Consider the following 5,260-nt stretch of genomic DNA (forward strand, 5'->3'; position numbering starts at 1 on the left):
AGCCTACATTTTATTTATTTATTTATTTTTAATTTTTAAAAATAAATTTATTAATTTTAGTGAGAGGTACGGAGAGAGAGACAGAAACAAAAACATTGATTGCCTGACCTGGGGTGGCGCAGTGGATAAAGTGTTGACCTGGAACGCTGAGGTTGCCGGTTTGAATCTCTGGGCTTGCCTGGTCAAGGCACATACAGGAAGCAACTACTGTAAGTTGATGTTTCCTGCTTCTCTCTCCTCTCTCTCTTTTTTTCCTTTCCATCCTCTCTCTAAAAGTCAATAAGTAAGGCTCTTTTTTTTTTAAGTGAGAGAAAAACAGAGAAAGGGACAGATAGGGAAAGACCAACAGGGAGGGAGAGAGATCAATTTTTCATTGTAGCACCCTAGTTGTTCATTGATTGCTTTCTCATTTGTGCCTTTACCGGAGGCTACAGCCAAGCCAGTGACCCTTTGCTCAAGCCAGTGACCTTTGGGCTTCAAGCCAGCGACCATGGGGTCATGTCTCTGACCCCACACTCAAGCTGGCGACCCTGCGCTGGTGAGCTAGTGCTCAGACCGGACGAGCCTGTGCTCAAGCCTGTTACCTTGACGTTTCGAACCTAGGTCTTCTGCATCCCAGGCCAATGCTTTATCCACTGTGCCACTGCCCGGTCAGACTCAATAAATAAGATCTAAATATATATATTATATACACGTAAATATATAAATATATATTATATATGTGTGTATATAATGTATATATTATATATGTATATATGTATATATATGTATTATATATATCTTTAAAATAAAAGAAACATTGATCTGTTCCTGTATGTGCTCTGACTGGGGATCAAACCCACAGCCTTCCAGTTTCAGGCCGATGCTCCAACCAACTGAGCTATCCAGCCAGGACAGCCTAAATTTTAAAAGCTAAGATAACATTATATCCCATGAAACTCTGTGAGACATAAGTGGAGCCATTTTAAAAGAAAGCCAGAGCAAGCATTCCAGGAATTCATGTCTTGTTCCTTAAGTTTTTATTTTTTTTTTTAATTTGAAATTTTTTTTTTAATTACATGTTTTTGGGGTTTTTTGCACTTCTTTTATTTTTTATTTTACTTTTATTTTATTTATTCATTTTTTTAGAGAGGAGAGAGAGACAGAGAGGGAGAGGAAAGAGAGACAGAGAGAGAGAAGGGGGAGGAGCTGGAAGCATCAACTCCCATATGTACCTTGACCAGGCAAGCCCAGGGTTTCAAACCAGCGACCTCAGCATTTCCAGGTCGACGCTTTATCCACTGTGCCACCACAGGTCAGTCCCCTTAAGTTTTTGAATGTTTGAACTGGGTAAAATAACCTTTGGATTGGGTCAAACTAACATTGTCTTTCAAGCAACTTTTCGTAAAGCCATCAGAAAAATAGGCATCCTGACAACAAAGACTGATGATGAAGCGCATTCTTTGGAATCAGTAATGCGCCATGTATACCTAAAGAGTAATCCAGCTTGTTAACACCAACAGAAATTCCTTCCTTCTATTCATAGAACTATTTCCCTTCCTTTTCTCATAAAATCCTTTGCCTTCACCCTTTAATCAGGACACTTGGTTTCTGCCTGAATCTGTAATCCCCAAATTGCAATTCTTTTTGATTCCAAAAGAAATGTGTGTTGCCTCTCATTTTGGCTTTTTAGTTTTAGGTGAACCACTCCCATTAACCAGATAGACCAACATCTGAAGGCGTTACATACACTCCCAAGTATTTACGAAAAACAAAGAGTACTTTAAAATTAAATTCAGACTAAGCATTTTGAAAGGTATTGGATGCCAAATTGCATCTAGAATAGGAATCAACAGTGAACAAAAATCACCTCCACAAATTACTGTTTTAAGTGGCTGCAGGACATTTTCATCTAGTTCAGATAAAGTTTTAAATGGTTGTATCCATAATCCATCAAAGATTTGTCTAGACAAAGGACTGTGTTTTTTGATTGGGGAAACCAGGAGAGGAAAAACCTCAGGGCCACATCCTGCTGATATCCTAGGAGATTCAATGGCAGGATAAGGCCCTGAGTGTTTGTGGGAGGCACATACCAACACTTGACCCTCCCCTTTCCTCCCATGCCCTGAGGAGTCAAGGGCCAGGTGAGGACATTGCCAGTTGTGGACATAAAAGGAAGTTCAATCTAAGGCTTGGTGAGTGGGTACATGCACCCTAGAAGGCCCCAGTGCTCTCTGGAGAGGATGAAGGGAAGGATAACCCTTGGGAATGCTGTTGTTCATCATCCTCAATTTTATTATTTAAATAAAAGTTATTTTCATTTTATTGACCACAGTTTTTCTCTAAAAATAATTTCTGCTCATCATGAAAGATTTAGAAAAAAAATAGAAGGAATCACTCATAATTCCACTTCTTAAAGGAAAACCATTACATACCTGACCTGTGGTGACACAGTGGATAAAGTGTTGGCCTGAAACGCTGAGGTCTCAGGTTTGAAACCCTGGGCTTGCCGGATCAAGGCGCATACAGGAAGCAACTACTACAAGTTGATGCTTCCCACTTCTCTTCCCTTTTTCTTTATCTCTCTTTAAAAATTAATTTTTAAAAGTCATCACATCATTAATAATTGGATATATTTCCTTCTGTTCTCTTTTTCACGATATTGTTATTTTTTTACATGATGGCACATATATATGTGTGTGTGTGTAAGGATATGTTTATAATTTTGTTTTCTTTTATTACTTAAATGTCACAGCATAATCAGGATATTTTTTCTAGTCTGTCCTCTGCCTGTAAAATTCTTCTTTTTTTTAATTTTATTTATTCATTTTTAGAGAGAGGTGAGAGAGAGAGAGAGAAGAGGAGGATCGGGAATCTTCAACTCCTATACCTTGACCAGGTGAGCCCAGGGTTTCAAACCAGCAACCTCAGTGTTCCAGGTAGGATTTTTTTTAACATGCCTTGGCCGGGGCTCAAACCCAGCCAGTGAACCCTTGATCAAGCCAGTGACCTTGAGCTTCAGCCAGCAATCTTTGGACTCAAGCCAATGATCTTGGAATCATGTTGATGATCCCACACTCAAGCTGGCAAGCCTGTGCTCAAGCCAATGATCTTGGGGTTTTGAACCCAGACATCACCGTCCTTGGTTGATGCTCCATCCACTAAACCACCACTGGTCAGGCACAATCAAGATTTTTTTTTAAGTGAGAGGGGACCAAGCAGTGGATAGAGTATCGGTTTGGGACGATGAAGACCCAGGTTCAAAACCCCAAGGTTGCCAGCTTGAGCGCAGGTTCATCTGGTTTGAGCATGGGATCATAGATGTGACCCCATGGTCATTGACTTGAGCCCAAAGGTTGCTGGTTTGAGCAAGGGGTCAGTGGCTCAGCTGGAGCTCCCCTCTATCAAGGCACATATGAGAAAGCAAACAATGAACAACTAAAATGACACAACTACAAGTTGATGCTTCTCATCTCTCTCCCTTGCTGTCTGTCTGTCCCTCTCTCTTGCTATTTCTCCCTTAAAAATGAATAAAGTGAGAGGGAGGAGATTGAGAAAGATTCTTAATGTGCCCCAACCAGGATCTACCCAGCAACTCTTGTCTTGGGCCAATGCTCAGTTATGAAGCTATTTTTAGTGCCTGAGGCTAATGTTCGGACCAACCAAGCTATCCTCAGTGCCCAGGGTGACGATCAGACCAACTGAGCCACAGGCTATGGAAAAGAAGAGAGAGAGGAGGGGGAGGGAGAGAGAAAAAAACAGATGGTCGCTTCTCATGTGCTCCCTGACCAGGAATTCAGCCCAGGATGTCCATATATCAGGTCGACACTCTATCCCCTGAACTACTGGCCAGGGCCACAATCAGGGTTTTAAAAGCAAAAAAATAAGATGGTTGGAATAAGTCCAAATACATCAATTATCATAATAAGTTAAAATTGATAAATTTTACCAAATGAGAGCAAGAAAATTGTTATATTGCATGAATAACAAAAGCAAGACATCTATTGTTTACAAGAGACAAAACTAAACCATAAAGACCCATAAGGTTGAAGAAAAACAAAACAAAACAGTAGTTACATACCAGGCAATACTACCTAAAAGAAAGCAGTAGCCATACAAAAAATATTTTATCCCTAAAGTAATATTTGAATGCCTGACCTGTGGTGGCATAATGGATAAAACGACCTGGAATGCTGAGGATGCCGGCTTGAAACCCTAGTCTCACCCAGTCAAGGCACATACAAGAAGGAGCTACTATGGGTTGATGCTTCCCGCTCCTCCACTCTCCTCTCTCTCTCCTCTCTCTAAACTCAAATAAAATCTTTAAAATTAAATAAATAAAATAAAATAACATCTGAATAAAAATGAAACATTTCATTGCCCTGGTCGGGTGGCTAAGTGGATAAGGTGTTGTCCCAGTGTGTCCAGGTCATGGGTCCCACCCTTGGTCAGGGGACATATGAGAAGAAATCAGTGAATGCACAACTAAATGAAAGCACTAAGTGAAACAAGTTGATGCTTCTCTTTCTATCTCTTCTCCCCTCTCCTTTCTTCTATTTCTCTCAAATCAGTGGAATTTTTTTTTAAAGAAATATTAGCCTGACCTGTGGTGATGCAGTGGAGAGAGCATCGAACTGGAGCACAAAGGTTGCCAGTTCAAAACCCTGGGCTTGCCGGGTCAAGGCACATATGGGAGTTGATACTCCCTGCTCCACCCCCCTTCTCTATCTCTCTCTCACACACATGAATAAAGTCTTAAAAATATTTTTTAAATAAATAAATAAAAATTTAAAAAAGAAGCCTGACCTGTGGTGGCACAGTGGATAAAGCGTCGACCTGGAAATGCTGAGGTTGCCAGTTCGAAACCCTGGGCTTGCCTGGTCAAGGCACATATGGGAGTTGATGCTTCCAGCTCCTCCCCCCCTTCTCTCTCTCTGTCTCTCCTCTCTCTCTCTCTCTCTCTCTCTCTCTCTGTCTGTCTCTCCCTCTCCTCTCTAAAATGAATAAATAAAAATTAAAAAAAGAAATATTATATGGCAAATTTTGTAGGATGTAGATAAGTGTAATTATAAGATATTGCCTGGTGTCTGGTTAGCTGTATTTATTTTGCAACATATTTCTTTTGTCTTCTTGACATATGTTTCAACCCACCCCACCTCACTCAATCTGTCCCGGCCCTCTCCACACACACATTTCTGAGAAAGGCATGATAAAAAATAATTGTTTTTTGTTGTTGGTGGTGGTGGTTTTATTTTTCTGAAGTGAGAAGCGGGTAGGCAGA

The sequence above is a fragment of the Saccopteryx leptura genome, chromosome 4 (genome assembly GCF_036850995.1).
Source record: "Saccopteryx leptura isolate mSacLep1 chromosome 4, mSacLep1_pri_phased_curated, whole genome shotgun sequence".
NCBI classification, from domain to species: domain Eukaryota; kingdom Metazoa; phylum Chordata; class Mammalia; order Chiroptera; family Emballonuridae; genus Saccopteryx; species Saccopteryx leptura.